Consider the following 16,639-nt stretch of genomic DNA (forward strand, 5'->3'; position numbering starts at 1 on the left):
CGAGCGGGTGAGGGAAAGGTAGGAGGAAAAACCGACGCGAGAGAGGAGGGAGGAGGAACGGCGGACAATAACCTGGGCGCAGTGTATTACCCAGCCTGCTTAAGTTAATTGGAGGTAAAATGAGAGAAAGGTCCGAGAAATCACAGATTCTTCTTATGTCGCGTCCTTCGTTTCTTCCTTCTCATTCCTTCCTCCCTTTCTTCCTGCCCTCACCTTCGCCGCCCTGTGTCTCCAACTCTCTCCCTTTTTCCCCTCGCCCTCTCGCTCCTTCCGTCGTTCCTCTCCTCTCCTCTCCTCTCCTTTTCCTCTCCTCTCTGTCGTCTCGCCCGCAGTCTCTCACTTATTTACGCTTCTCTGTGTTTGTTTAATCAGACACGAGGCTCAGTCTTCATTACCCGCGCTAATTTATCTGGGTTGTCGTCTGGCTCCTTCTGGCCTCCGCGCGCGTCTCGACGTTTTCGACCCTCGTGCGATACGTACGTACGCGAAAGACAACCGTAACGCAACGGAGAATCCGCCCGGCCTTAATTTGCGCGGGTGGACACGAGAGTGGTCGCCCTTCTCACGTAATTGCGCGCGCGACAAGCGGAAACGAGACCGCGCGCACACACACACACACACACACACACACATACATACGTGCGCGCGCGCATGCACACACACATATGTACATACATATCGTCCTTTAATTAAAAATATCATCACCCGCAATTTGAGAAACTGCTTCTTTCGAAAATGCGACTCGCCGAGTCTCCCATACCCCCCAAGATACGTTCGCCTGCGTCTTACATTTTCGCGCGTTACGCGAGATAATATCGTCCTCGTGCGAGGAGAATGTCCTTCCTCGAAAATGGAACTCGAGTCCAAAGTGCGGCGCAGGATATATTGGTATGAAAAAGAGCAAGGTCTCTCTCCGCGAGGAAATTAACTCGATAACCCGAGGAATCGACGAACGAGGATCGGTGACGCGTCTCCCGCTACGTGAAGGACAAAGGAAGCTCGTGGAGAGAGAAGAGAGAGAGAGAGAGAGAGAGAGAGAGAGAGAGAGAGAGAGAGAGAGAGAGAGAGAGAGAGAGAGAGAGAGTGAGAGCGGTGTCGAATTGGGGACTCCGGGATATCGTCGGCAATATTCGTTAAGTCCTGCTAAGACCCTGTATGCGGTGTAGTCCGTTCATTCGGATTGCCAAGTCTCTATTTCCTCGTCCGCCTCTCATCCCCCCCCCTTGCGCCGGTCCTTCTTATCCGTTGAACGAGAGCCTCGTGGAGGTGGCGCGATCGTTTCTTTCTGCACTGTCTTACTCACCCTCGCGAATGCGAGTCCGGGATACCTCTTCGGCGCGGAGGATCAGCGCGTCAATAGGGTGTTTGTTTAATTTACGGATTCGCCGGCTTGTGCAGCACCAGCGCCGAAATGTCCGCTCAGTGTGACTCAACTTCCGCTCGGGCGAGCTTGAGAATTCATATCTCGCGAGAAGGAATTTACCTAGAGGAGACTCTGCCGACATCCGGTCGGCAGAGCGCCTACGCGCGAATTTTCGGCGTGCAATTAAAAAGAAGACAGCACGTTGATGTCTGATTTTGTCCAAATCGGGAAATTTGCATTACTCTTAACATTGTTCTGTTCCGGCTCATCTTCAGAAGTAAAGAAGAATCTTAAGAAGGAAATAAACGCGCTTTAGCTGATTACGATATTATTAGGTGTACAAATGAATAATCCAAATTATTTTAAGCAGTTATGAAATCAATTTTAAATTGGATAGATTTTCCCGCTCTTTTGTGATTATGCAATGTTGACATACAGCTATTAAAAAGAACATATAGTTTGGCGAAAGGCCCAACATAACCTTCAAAGGTGTATTCAGTTCAGTACAGTCAATGGCAGTACAGAAAATGGCAACAGATAAGGTGCATATCCGACACTGCATTCTTTACGAATTCCAACAAGGAAAAAATGCTACAGGAACGTGCGAATCGATTTGTTCCTTTCTCGGCGAAGGTGTTGTATCGTACGATGTGTGCGCATTTTGGTTTAAGCGGTTTAAAAGCGGTAATTTCAGTCTAATCGACAAACAACGCCCTGCAGGTCCTCCGAAGTGCGATAATGATGATTTGGAACAACTGCTCGCTGAGAATTCGGCACAAACATAAAAAGAGCTTGCAAAACAGTTGGGAGTAACGCAGCAAACGGTTTCCAAACGCCTACATGAGATGGGAAAGATCCAGAAAGAAGAAAAATGGGTTCCGCATGAACTCACTGAAACCAACAAAAATCAACGAGTGGCAGCGTGTCTTTCTCTTCTGAATAAGCAGCGTCGAAAGTCTTTCTTGTGGAAAATCGTTACGGGCGATGAGAAATGGATACTCTGTGACAATCCGAAACGCAGAAAGTCATGGGTAAATCTCGGCGAATCATCAAAATCGGTCGCAAAACCCAATCGCTTCGGAAAGAAGATTCTTCTTTGCATTTGGTGGGATATCAAGGGTGTGCTTTATTATGAGTTGTTGGAACCGGGTGAAACAGTTACTGAGGACTGCTACCAACGTCAATTAATCTGCTTGAGTCAAGAATTGGAGAATTGGAAAACGCCCGTATACTGGCGAAGGAGAACGTCCAGTGAAATTGTTGCATGACAACGCCAGGCCACACATCGCCACACAATACACACTTCCCAGCCAAGACACCATAATGAGTCTTGGCTGGGAAGTCTTGCAGCACGGCCGGCGTATTCACCAGACATTGCTCCATCCGATTATCACTTGTTCCGGTCGATGCAACACGCCTTGTCCGATATGCACTTGCAATCAGTGAATGAGATCCGAAAAATGGCTTGATGACTTTATCGTGTCCAAAGACATAACATTTTCCGAGATGGAATTCATCAGCTGCCTGAAAGATGGCTTAAAGTTATAGAAAGCAACGGCGAATACTTTGATTGAACAATTTAATTTACTTTCTTTTAAAATAAACCTTGAATGTAGCTGAAAAAATTGGATTATTCATTTGTACACTTAATAAATCCTATTAAAAGCAAAGAAGCGAGGTCGCAACTCGGCACTCTGACGGCGCATTGCCAGTAACGCACGCAATCGAATTTTTAACGTAATCCAACATAAACTTGCAAGATAAATTTCTAACGTAGATTTAACCAAAATTGCATTATAAATCCGTTCGATTGAACATTCCGGGCATATTTGGCGAAAAGATGCCTACTTGCCGTTTTTACCTTTTCACCGCAACGTGAGAGGCTGAGAGACAAATGAGATCCGACCGGAGATCGTACGATTGCGACATTGCACGTCATTGCACAGCAACTGCGCGCCAATTGTCTCGAGATAACAATAATAATAATAATACAATTATTCCGCGAATAACCGCACGGTGCGCTTACGCGCGCTCGCGTCTGCCCGGAACAAGATGTCCGAGGTGAAGGTAAGTCCGGGCAACGTGACGTTTAATTCCGCGAGAGTTCACAATGTGCCCCATGTATAAGAATGAGGCAGTAAAATTAATGTCGGCTATTATAAGGTGCGCGGTATTATGAAGCGAGTCAAGTCACGGCGACTACGAGCAGACGGTTAACGTAATTTCCGTCGATTTCCATGCACATAAATAAAGCATACGAAATCAGATTTCTAAGCGACGGAGAGATCCCTCCCAGCTAGGAAATTACGTAAGTGGTGGTGGCCTATATCCTGGCGGGCGAAGCGGAGGAACCTTTGCGAATTCGTTTCATTAAGCCGCCGCTCGTAAATGAGCGGCGAAGATATTTCAAGAATCTAGAGCGAAGCAACCGGCGTCTCTCGAAATTCCGCCGCGACTGTTTGAATGAGACGTTTCCAACGAATTTCGGTCGCGTCGCCTTTTTATAGGAGGGTGAAAATTAACGCTCAGATGCAGCACCCTCGCGCGCGCAGCGTCGATGCGCTCGAAAACAGCCCCGTCTTGCCGACTTTCGCGAAACAATCTGCCGAGAATATCTCGCTGGGAGTTTTCAACAAAATTTAGACCCACACTCCGGCATCGCGGCCGATAATCCTGCAGAAAGCATCCTTTCGCCGGCGACTTTGAGGGGGTACGGAAGAGGAGGTTGAAAGAGGCGGAGAGAGAGAGAGAAAGAGAGAGAGAGAGAGAGAGAGAGAGAGAGAGAGAGAGAGAGAGAGAGAGGCATTAGCCTTCGCGAGATCGCATCGCGTTATTTAAATTCATCATCCATCCGTCCGAGCGCCGTTGGGATTCGTTGAATTGATTCTCAGTCCGTCCAGATCTCTAGCGCCCTCTCTCTCTCTCTCTCTCTCTCTCTCTCTCTCTCTCTCTCTCTCTTTCTCTCCCCCTCTCTCTCTTCCTCCTTCTTATTGAGCTCGTGGTAATGGGGGTCGTTATTGCAGCGCAATGTAACGGCCCTAAAGGTCATTGTTCAACCGTTTTTGGGGTTCGAGCAATGACCAGTTCCGCCGCGCATGAGAACGGACTGAAACAAAAGCTGACAAACCTGTTGGAAACAATCGGGCGCAGCTCTCACCCTAGCTCGGGCCAGCTTATGGCGCACGGAGGGGGATGAACAGTTGGGTGACTTTTTTTGGCCTCTAAGAGGAACACCCATTGTGCGACAGTGGCAACATGTGTGCCTCCGTGTCGTCGCGACGAGATCGCCTGATCATTGCTTCATCGAGATTTAGGAGCGCGCTCGTGTCCGTTATTGAGGGAGAACTCGTCGAAATGGACGAGATGCGACGTCGCGCGACGACGCGCGGCGAGCTCGCGTTTACGCGTCGACGGTGAGAATCGCGCGGAATTCTCTTCGAGAAAATTTGAATGCGAATGCAAGCCGACTCGAGGTCGTAGGATTGCGACATCGCGCCGTTGAACGCGCAAATTATCTCAAGGCAATAGTGCGATTATTTCGAGCGGTCTTGTGTGCGGCGCACGTTGTTGTTCGGAGCAGAGGTACATCTGGAGTGAATCTAACGCCCGTGCGGAATTTAATCCTGACGGCACAGCACACTGTCCATCTAGTCTCGAAGTAATCCTACGTTGAGTTATGCGAAAATCGATTCAGAACCACCGAGCAGGTCGCCTGTCGTGAGTTGCAGAACGCCGTTCTCTCGCTTCACCTATTTCCGACGTTTTCACGCGTAGTTTTGAGCGGGGCGAGTGTTACACCCTCGGGGGTTCTCGGGATTAATTCCGCAACGAGAGTTCGCAACGTACGGGTGGTGGTACGGGGCGGTGAGGTTACTGAGAATCGAAAAGATTAATTCTATTTTCCGCCACGGAGTCGTGGCGGAGTGCGGCAGCCAAGAGGAAGGAGAACGAAAACGTAGCGCGGTTTTACGTAACGCTACGTCAAACTCGGAGCCAGCTCCGCGCGGAACGACGATCTGTCATTCCCAAAAGAGAAATCGCTTAATCAATAGCGTCCCCCTGGTAGCCAGATCGGTCGCGCGGAAATCGATTAGCGGAAAGGCGACGGACCATCCCCGGGCTCTCTTCGCTCTTCGCAGGTGTGTGACTGCCCCGTGCTACCGCGGCCTCGGCGCGGCATATTGCGGGATCTTAGTTAATTTCCTTCGCGGTCATCCTTCTCTGCCACCTTCCATCGCGGTCACTCTTCGTCCGCGGACCCGGTCGCCGACGGAGACGGTTCTCGCGCACGTCAGAACTCTTTCTTCCGCCGGAGAAAGCGAACAACAGAGGCAGAGTGCGCGCGAGGGAGAAGGAGAAGGAGCGGGAGGGGCGGGAGGGAGGCAGGGGGCGAGAAAAAGGAAACGGGTAAAACCATAATCGAGACGAGAGCGCGGAGAAGCGCGAGACGAGAGAAAGAACGGGGAGTGACGACGGTCGTCGAGAGAGAGAGAGAGAGAGAGAGAGAGAGAGAGAGAGAGAGAGAGAGAGAGAAAGGCGCGCCGATATAAATTGTATGACGATCTCTTTCCCTAAAACGCCTGTCTTTGACACCGCGCGCCATTTTCTAATCATCGTCACACGCGAGTGCACACCAGCGTCGTGTCCAATCTGTCTAATCCGACGACGTTAAGAAACGTAAGTGCGCCTCTCTCTCTTTCTCTCCGTCTCTGCTCCTTCTCTTTCTCTCTCTCTCTCTCTCTCCCTCTCTCTCCCTCTCTCTCTCTCTCTCTCTCTCTCTCTCTCTCTCGCTCTCTCTATTTCTGCCTCTCATCCCGCCCTACCCCCTCCCAGCATCTCTCGCTTCCCTCGGTTAGCTCGTACCGGTCCTCACGGCTTTTCCTCTCGCTGTGGGAGTTCAGCGAGGGTGTGAGGCCGTGGCTAAGGCGACCATGAAGGAATAGAGGAACGGTGAAGGGTGGAAGACGGCCGGGGGTAGGTCCGGGGCAGAGTGAGAGAGAAAAAGAGAGAGAGAGAGAGAGAGAGAGAGAGAGAGAGAGAAAGAGGGCAGGGTTGGTCAGTGCTCCTTACTTAGAGGGTGGCGAGTCTGTTCTTAATTAACGCTCGCCTCTTTTGCTGCACACCCCCTCGCCACCGTGCTGCCGTAATGAGGCTCCTCGGGCGCGAGCGCGTGTGTGTGCGCGGGCGTGTACGTGCAGCCGGCGCGGCCGACGGTGTGGGTGACCTAGATGAGACGCGCCCCCGTCTAGCTAATTCTTTTCTTCCGCGCTGACCACTAAAGTAAGTAGATGGCCACGTACGAGAGCGGCGGCGCGCGCGAGTCTGTGTGCGTGCGACGTACGCGCGAGAGCGAGCGAGTCGAGTCTGGCGCGCGAGAGAAGCTACGTACGTGTTTTACGTACGTGGGGTGTCCGTCTCTCTTTCTCCGCCTGCCTGTGCCTCTATCCGTGTATACGTGTGCGCGTGTGTATATATATATAGATATATACGAGCGAACGACGAGTGTAGCCATATTCCGTTGGCGTTGCCGCGCTACCACGGCCGAGACTCTCGGCCTGCGAGAGTTACGCGGACGTAACTGCGGGTCTTAACCCCGCCGCGTGCCGCTACTGCTGCTGTTGTTGCTGTTGCTGCTGTTGCTGCTGCTGCTACTGCTGCTGTCGCTGGCGTCGCCGCTGCCACGACGGTGAGAAGACTTCGGCCGGGCGGTCTCGCGATACCTCGCGAATTAGCCGCGGCGCCGGCGCCGGCGCGCTGCCGAGCCATAATTACTTGGGCGAAAATATTTCGCCGCGCGTTATAGCGGCGGCCGCGCGGGCTAATGAATCCAGTAATAGCCGGCGTGCACGATTGTCGAACGTGGCGACTCGGCTGGCCGATCGGGTCATCGCGCTCCCGCGGCGGGAAAATCGACGAGCGCGATACGTCGCGCGAGTGTCGCGGAGAAATACAAAGGGGCAGCATCCGGGGAACAAGAGGGGGGTGTGTGGAAAAACTGTCCTCGCGCGACTCGAGACTGGCGCGATTCTCCAGAGCGAACGGGGGAGGCTCGTCGTGAGGAGACGTGGAACGTGGAGAGGAGAGAGAGCTCGCGTAATCCCCAACCGTGAAACGTCGTCGTCGGTTTCGCACGGCTGTCTGCCTGTTTGCCAGTTCGAAGCGCGGGGAAGAGACGTCCGTACGGATCGACTGGCCCATTATTCTTCAGGCACATCCTGGGCCGGCCCCTTTCAGCTAGCGCCCCTTCCCCGCCGCTACGTCTTATTCGTAGCGAAGCGCCGCACGGATAACAGCAATTAAGCCTTCCCGTTAATAGAGAGACGATTGTGATTAATTATCGGATTTAATGACCGGCTACTTGTACTTGTAAATATAGACGGCGGGTGGACGCGCATGTTGGTTCCACCGTAAAAATTAGAGACCGTGAATTCTCGGCCTCCGACTCCGTCCTTTCCCTCCCGCCCCCGCCCGCCGCGCGGCCTCGTCTTTGCGTTCCTCCGTGTGTCACCACACGGTTGTGCGTACGCCTTGCTCGCCCGCCCCTTGTCACAGTCCGCTGATCTTTCAACCGGCAATCAGGCAGGGCTGTGTGGGACCGACCGGCTCCGGGGTATTGCTACGAAACGCGAGCCGGCGGCTCGACGCGACGCGACGCGACGCGCCGACGGCGATCGGTTATCCCTCGATCGCACGCATTTTTCATGATTCCGTCATCGCCACTGAAAGTATCACTCCGCCGCTGAGAGAAGCAAGCGGTCGCTCGACTTTAAGACGCTCGTCCGCACAGGCCGGAGGACGTTCTTCTCACAACCCGAGCCTCAGGTTATTCCCTCTTCGAGAACATCGCCGAACTTGATCCGCGTTCACGGCAAATGTTTCATCTCATATTCTCGACTGGAGCGGCAAACTCAATTCGCAAAATGCCTGAAACACTCACTCGGGCGAAGCACTCTTCCACTCCTCCCAAGGGTGATCGTGCGTTTCGGGATACACTTTGTGCTCGGAAATGAAACCGCAGCCGCGGGAACACAGCCAGGGCATGCCTCGAGTCTCATTAGAAGCGCGGGCTCGATCGGAGCTGACGCGCGATCGATCTCAGCGCGCGGACGCGGCCAGCGGCCGTAACGCACCGCGGGATGTAAACTCCGGCGAGACGCGAGATATCATAAGCGCGATAAACGGAGCGATATTTCTCTCGTCAGCGATACGCGGCGAGTCGCTCAACGTGCACCCCACGCCGCATTGTGCAGCACGCCACCGAGACGCGCGGAGGGCGTGGGAGGGCGCGCGGTGAGCTCATGCGCTGAAATTAACTCCAGCCCAGGCGCTTTTAAAAATAATTGGTAATTATCGGCATTATTAATAGTTTCGCCTGGCTCCGCGCCGACGTGTGCGCCCGACGCGACGTGGCGCAGAGGAGCGCCATTCCCTCGTTTCAATTGCGATATTAATGCGGTTACGTCAGATGTTTGCGAGCGAGCGCGGATTATACGGCCGATCCTCGAAAATTATGCGACTCGCGTTTGCCAGTTGTGTGTTTGCCTCGAAATAATTTTACGGACACTGTCTTGAAATAATGTTTCCCTCTGTCTCTCTCTCTCTCCCCTCCTCTATCTCCCTCCCCCCCTCTCTCTCTCTCTCTCTCTCTCTCAGTTTCTGAAACGAATATCTGACAACGATATCATATTCCGTCAAACTTTCAGTCGCCCCGAAGCCCAGCGCGACTTTCCTCGCGTCGCGTCGCGCGACATGACGAGACGGCGGTCTCGTGTTTTGCCCGAAATTATGAAATCGCGCGGAAATGTCGACGGTTATCCCGACGAAGACAAAGCGCCTTCTTTCGCGAATCTACCCGAGCTGTGCTTTGCAAATTGCGTGCGTCGGAAGTGTCCGCGTACATGTACGCATACACACACGCACGTACGCACGCATGCACACACACACACACACACACACACACATATACGCGCATACATATGAGCCTCTTTGCGCCCATTGTAACAGGGGCAATGATTTATCGTCGCGCAACAATGTGCGTAGAAGTTTCCACGGAGAGAAACGAACGAACGAACGTACGAGCGAACGAACGGTTGTTAACGACTCCGCGTTCGAATACCGTTCGACTTGCTCGGAGCGCTTTTTTCCTCAGGCTGGAAGGCGATTCGTTCATCGAAGTATCGATTGGTTCGTATAATAATTACCTCTCCTGCATTAGGGGCGGCTACCCCCTCCACCGTGGCCCGGACGAGCCCCGCTGCTGTCTTCTATTAGACTAGACTCCTAGCCACGAATGAAGGGTAGAAAAAGGGGGTGGCGGACGGGCCTAGGGGGAGAGAGAGAGAGAGAGAGAGAGAGAGAGAGAGAGAAAAAGAGGGGGAGGGGAGGAGGCGAGAGGGGTGATCGTAAGCGACAGCTGCTCCATTCGTTCCGATCCGTCATACCGGCCGCGGTGTTAATTAATTATTTATCCGCGTCGGCAAATAAATATTTGCCGATTATGATGAGCCGAAGCATCGGCCGGGCGGTGAGGCCAGGGGGGGGCAAGGGGCGAAGGGGGTTGCGACGTCCGGGGATTCCTGGGAATCGCGGCATCGATCGTACCGCGTAACCAATCGGCAGTTCCTAAGAAACGCTCGCGACCTTTACATGGGGCGGAACTTGACTCTCGCTCTGAGGCAACGCCGAGCTAACGACCCACGGAGGCGCCGTAAATGGAAATGAGGTTTACCGGGGAAGAAGTTTTGAGGGATTTTCCGGCTCTTTCCTCCCCTCCTCCGTCCCTCCGTTACCCGTCGACCAACTCGTGCTCAGAGGGAAACGCGCGCGCCCGCGGGGCGAGAGAGATACGAATTGTCGGCGTTATTAGTCGACGTCGTTTGTAATCGGTGGAAATTATCCGAGCGACCGAGGTGGCTCCGACAGAAATTCGACGGAGGTGTGCGTGTGCGTGTGATGGACGCGCTCGGTCCCTCGCTCACGCACGCACGCACGCACGCCTCGCCGAGCGCCGTATGTGTGTGTGTGCGTGCGCGATTACCATCACGCGACATTCAGCGCGCGGCGACACAACAAATGCAGTCCTCATATTTCATGGAGACAGAGTCGGCCGTATTAGCAATTTCGCGTTGCGCCACCGCGCGCGCGCGCGCGGAGCGTGTACTCGGCGCGGCCTTAAAATTAGCTTTGCTCTTGATTCGCATTAGAATGCAGCCTGGCCAAACAATATTACGTATAAACCCGTCCGTCACGCACGCCGGTTTCCGCAATTTATTATAAAACCGGCCGGCGCGCACACGATACGCCGGGAAGAACGCCGCGGGGATGACGACGCTCCGAGAACATCTCGCGGGTAAACGACGCGCGCCACCGCGCCTCATCCGTCGCGTTTAATCACCGTCTGTGAAATTCCACGGATCGGAAGCGTACCCGCGCCGATCGACCTCGACTCGCCGATTCAGACCCCAATTCTCCCTCTTGAAATCGTCGCGGCAGAAATCTCAGCCTTCCCACCGGTCCAAGAGACACCCGCTGATTCAGATTCGATCGCGAGGCTCGAGATCCTACAGACAAAAGTCATTCGGGACATGGACCGTCGCGGACGAAGAACGCGACAACTGCGCGCGCGGCTTTCGGCGATGATTCTCGCCAACGACGAGCGCACCCGCGCTCTCTCCTTCGCTCGCTCGCCGGGTGAGTGGGTGGCTGGGTGGGTGGGTGATGGCGGCGGCGTTCGGGTATTTCTGTATCTAATTATAATCCTCGGGCGAGGGAGCGAGGCAATCACCTAAAATTAGAGTATATAGTCTAACCAGTACGCGCCGCCCGCTATTTTATATTTCGCCCTCTCTCTCCCTCCCTCCTTCCCTCCCTCTCCCTCCCTCTCTCTCTCTCTCTCTCTCTCTATCTCTGCCCCCCCCTCTCTCTCTACATCTCGCTCGCTCGCTCGCTCGTTGCGCGGATAGAACGCGACTGTTTCCCTGTTCCTCCTCCTCCTCCTTCTCTTCCTCCTCCTCCGTCTCCTCCACGAAATTCGCTCCTCGCCTTCTTCCGCACTCCCCCGCGTTGCGACTAGTCCCTCATCCTGGCAGCCGCTTTATCGTGCCCGTGCTCCTTTCGTCATGCCGAGTATCGCCGGCTCGTGAAAGCGTCCGCCAGATGAAGGGAAATTCCCGAGTTCGACATTTTCGAGGCGTTGCGCACGCGATAAGCGCGTCGCGCGAAAGTCCCCCGTCGTGCCAGCAACGCGACGCAATAAGTCGCGTTGCCGAATTTGCTTAGCTCGCGCACCGACGTCTAATTAGCCGTTGGCGCGGGTTCAAGCCAGCGCGGAGGTTTCATTTACGTTTGACGGCTGCGCGACGGCGAGGGGGGGCGGTAAGGGGAGAGCAACGGCGAAGTAGAAGATTCGGTTCGCATCGGCCGATTTCGGGCGAGCGCGCCTCGGCTCTGTCGATGTCAGTCAACGTTAACTCTGATTAACTAAATTTTCTTTTCCCGCCCCGTATATATCGGATAGCCCGGATTCCTCGCGCAGCTGCTCTCACCCGCGCGGCTCTTTGATCAATTTCGAGAGCGGGATTTTCCTCGGCGGAGCCGCCGTTCCTCTCGTCCTCCCTCGGTCGCGCGCTAGCACCGACGTGGTTCGTCGGAAAGTGTCAAAGGAAATAACCATTGCGCGATTAATATCGAAATGTCGGGCTCTTACGCACGGCGAGAGTGTTGTGTGCCTCATCGCGAGCCCGGACGAAGGAAAGATCACGACGCGGCCATAATCTATGCGAACCAAGCGCGAATCGCCGGCGGATTAATTAATTCGCCCGGCGCGCTGCGCGTCGGCCTTAAAATCAACGATCGTTACACTTGACGATATCGCGCGGCCGAGCCAGCTCGATTGAAACGATCGGCCAGGGCGCTTAAGGGCGCGAACGCCCTTAAGCTCGTGCCGCGCATACACATCGAGGCTTTAATTTCTTCCCTCCTAATGGGCTTTCTCGCCCGAGCTAAGGAGCGAGCGCGAGGATTAAACGGCGCGTTTGCGGGGGCGCGATCGCGGGAGCGAGACAGAGACGCGTCGGCAAAAAATAGACGAACGAAGCGGAAACCGTCGGGAATCCCATTCGGCCAAATTATGAATTCCTGATCCTCCGAGCCGGAAGGAGAATAATTCCAAAGTCGTTTCTGCTCGCGATCGGAAGCGAAAATTAGATCTCTTTCTGGAAAATTCACTCGGGCTGCAACGCGAACCGCTTCACGACGCGTTCACGCCACAGTTGAAGTAAGAAGAGCGAGCGAGAGAGAGAGAGAGAGAGAGAGAGAGAGAGTGTGTGTGTGTGTGTGTGTGAGAGAGAGAGAGAAAGAGAGGGAGAGAGAAGAAAAAGCGCGCGATCGTTTGCGAAAAAAATACGAAATGCTCGGTGTATAAAAGTCAGCAGCTGCTATTAGTTACAACCCCAAATACAATCCTGCAGGATGAATTCCCGACAATCCTTTGTCGTGCGTCTCGCTTTTTCGAACGGCCGCGAGGCCGTCGATAGCATTTCGGCCGGGCGCAGCGCCCCCTTCTAGAAGCGGGAGAAGGCGAGGGAGCAGGAGGGGTGGAAAAGGGTGGAAATAGGAAAAGTAATGATCCGTAGTGAAACAATGACACGAGCGACAGCAGTGATTAAGTCGCCACGGAAGAATAATCGAAATAATGACAGGTTTGCGCCGGCAACCCTCTCGGAAGACTCCGAGAGGGCCGGGAGCGGAGCGGGGCGACAGCACGAAGCCGTTGCTTGGCTTTGTCCGGTTAATTGTCGTCTGGCGTGTCAATGAGTGTACCCCCTGGCTCGGCCACACGCAAATGTTACCGCGAGGCACGTGAAAAGGCAAAAAAATTAACAGAGAGAGAGAGAGATGAGTGAGTGAGAGAGAGAGAGAGAGAGAGAGAGAGAGAGAGAGAGAGAGAGAGAGAGAGAGAGAGAGAGAGAGAGAGAGAGAGAGAGAGAGAGAGAGAGAGAGAGAGAGAGAGAGAGAGACAGAGAGAGAAGGAGGGAAGAAAAGAACAAGGTTCTCCGCGAGACGAATGCAAAGCGATCGTCTCTCACGGTCGACTACGATCCGCGTGTGCGAAAGTAATGAGCGTTAATTAAAACTCGGCGAGTCGAGCTGTGTCGCTTTGACATTGCTCAGCCGAACTGGCCGACGAGCCGAATTTCTGCCGGCGGATTCGCCGGCCGAGAGACCGCGAGCGATCTTCCTCGGGGCTGTTGCTAAAATAATTCCTCCTTCCGACTATGAGACACGCCGCGGATTATAATAAAGCGTCTCCGCCGCCGTCGCTGCTTGCTAGTTCTAAGGTCGAGATAAAAATCAGAAATAACCGGCGCGGTTATTTTCGGCGCAGCCGAATTAACGCGCGCCCGTACGGACGAAGGGGTCGGAGACAACGGGCGAGAGGAAGAGAGAGAGAGAGAGAGAGAGAGAGAGAGAGAGAGAGAGAGAGAGAGAGAGAGAGAGAGAGAGAGAGAGAGAGAGAGAGAGGAGGAAGAAGCCGGACAGCGCGAACGGATTTTCGTGTAAACCTGACGTACTCGGCGCGCCACGGCGCGACTGTTTCTCCTTTTGTCTCGCCTCTCTTGACACGTAACGCACGCGCACACGGACTCGCGGCTCCAGAGCCGGTATTTAGTCTACTTTCCGCGGGGAATCTGCGGGGCTCGGCCGAGCGCGGCAAAATTGCCGCTTTCAGAAGAGCTTGGCACGATCTAACGCGATCGTGAAGAGCGACGTCCGCCGAGGCGGAGATCGCCGGCCAGGCGGATAATAATCGCTGATTGCCGGCGATCGAAAGTTGCTCCGCGGGTTTTATGAGAAAATCGACTCACACGTGACGATCGCCGGGCGATCGACAGCCGGCTCGGCTCGCCGGCTTACGCTACGTGACTTCGATCCTCGATCGTGACGAGGAGCTGGGAGCGAGTAGGGGGGAGAGGGGGAGGAGGCGAAAGAGAGGAGGCCGGAGAGGAAAATGCGGAGGAGACGGAACGAGGCGCGACCTCTCGGCGCGCGCGGTGACACGGCCGGTGGAGCCGACGACGTCGCGTCTTCCTCGCGAGGAGGACGCGAGTGGCGATCGACGACGAGAGATACCCGCGAGACGGAAAGTTCGTTTTCGGCTGGAAATTACACACGGAGAAGAGGGTACTCGGGCGTACAAACGTATCGTATCGTTCAATCATTTAATTTCCGCGGCATTTGATTTTGCGATACATGCGCACGTATCGCGTTACATTTTACGATGTCGTGTACAGAAGACGGTGTATACATCGAATATACAAATATGTCACAAACGAAGCGGGGTACAAGCTTGTGTGTATGCGTGGGTGTGTGTGTGTGTGTGTGTGTGTGTGTGTGTGTGTCACAATGACGATCAACGACGTACACAGACGCACACTAAGTAAGACACAATACAAGCGGCGCACAAATATACTTATCGATAATGATATGCAACAAGTCCACATAAACCGGCCATACGCACTCGCAAGCTGAAGGAAACACAATCGCATTCTCGCAATCTCGATATCAACCGTCGCAGAGGTTGGAAGCTCAAGCTCGCCGTCGCGCGCTCGCGTTCGGCGGCTACGGATCGCGCTGATCCCTCCCGAGAGGCGAGACTCCCGGAGGGAGTCTCGAGGAAACCGGAAGGACGCGTCCGGACATCATGCGTGCGTCGTGTGATACATCGACACTAGAACTACCGAGCTGTGAAAAGCGACCGGTTTGCAGTCTCTTAATAAAACAATAATAATAATTACTCAAATCCACATAACGATGTATCATACAGCGTCGACAAACGTTGAGGAAAAGCAAAGGAAACTAACAGACATTTTTGCCGTCGCATAACGTACTTTCTGAAAAACCTGCAGGCCGCTCTCCGGTGGAAACAGCTCGCGCTCGGTAGTTCCGGTGTTAACGCGACCGAGATCGTACACGTCGACGACACCCTTGGACCCGCCTCGAGACTCCAGTGGCAGCGCGTATCCTTCGCGAATCGGACGCTACAGGTACATGAAAAAGATTCGTCGCACACGCGCACACACAGAGTGGAGCGAGCGCGAAAATAGACGAGCACGACGACGACGACGACGACGACGACGACGAGGACGACGACGGCGATTCGGCGGGAAAGGCAGCGAGCGAGCGCAGCTTTTTTCGCGAAGCCGCGCGACTCGATCGAATCGAAGCAGACCAGCACCAGCACCACCAGCATCATCACCACCATCACCACCACCAGCAGCAACGCGAAAGTCCGAAAGCCCGCGGAATTTTGGATTTCTCGCCGAAGTGGCGAACGCGAGAGCGCGCGCCCGCTCGCTCTAGGCCATAAGAACATCGTTAAGATTATATTTAGGCGTCGTAAAAGAAAATATGCGCCCGTTGGAGCCAAGTCGCTCATTACGCGAGACAGCATTAACACGGTCGCGCGCGCGGCCAGGGAGTCTCGGGCCGCGTCGTATACTCGTGTCAAAATATAGATGTATATACGCGGCCGGTGAGCAATCTACGCAGTAAATCGGCGTCCTCGCGGGCGCGCCCGCGCTGGCACTCGGGGTTCGCTTTCTCGCTCGGAATCGCCGCGAATTTATCGCAAACATAAATCGGGAGCAATTGCGCGACCGGAATTCGCGCCGCAAATCGCTTTTAGCCGAATCGCTCCTGTCTCGCCCCCCATCGCCCCCGCTCGCCAAATCCACCGCCATGCTCTCGCGTCGGTTGCGCAGCGTAACGAACGACGACCCTTCGATCATCGGGCCGGGGGTGACTGAAAGAAACGACCGAAAGAACGAGGCGAGAGCCTCGTCTTAGGCTGTCTTTGCTCCAGAGCGCGTTAATTAGTCGCCACTACCTACGAATCGCACCGAATCATGGCGATTTCGGCTCCGACGCTCTGTTCGCTCTTTAAGTTCGATTGATCCGCCGATTCGGCGATTGAAGGGTCGCGGAGGGAAAGTGCCGACGACGAGGATGGGTATCGAGGCGACGACGTGGGGCGGCGTTGCAGCTGAAATGAATGATGCGTGTCTTACGAAGCGTTGTGATACTCTCTCTCTCTCTCTCTCTCTCTCTCTCTCTGTCCCGCGCGCACTCTCCTTCCTTCTCTCTATACGAACGTACCGTCGTATCACCGCGGCTTCCGGCCCGTCGCAAACTTTTCAAGATCTCCCGGCTGCACTCGCAGCCAGCTCTCGAGTCCTTGAAAACGTCCACGATTCTCTTCTCGCTTTGCGAATTTCT

The 16,639-nt window shown here is 54.3% G+C and overlaps 1 protein-coding gene across 1 annotated transcript in view; it reads right to left on the reverse strand.

Annotated features, from left to right (window-relative positions):
* zfh2 (Zn finger homeodomain 2) overlaps positions 1–15,494 on the reverse strand; it is a 413,801-nt gene extending 398,307 nt beyond the window's left edge. Inside the window, exon 1 of the mRNA XM_025301293.1 lies at positions 15,253–15,494. The gene's annotated coding sequence lies outside the window, so the exon portion shown is untranslated. The remainder of the gene's footprint in view (positions 1–15,252) is intronic.
* Positions 15,495–16,639: the final 1,145 nt, after the last annotated feature.

This window comes from Harpegnathos saltator, unplaced genomic scaffold (genome assembly GCF_003227715.2).
Source record: "Harpegnathos saltator strain DR-91 unplaced genomic scaffold, Hsal_v8.6 scaffold41, whole genome shotgun sequence".
NCBI classification, from domain to species: domain Eukaryota; kingdom Metazoa; phylum Arthropoda; class Insecta; order Hymenoptera; family Formicidae; genus Harpegnathos; species Harpegnathos saltator.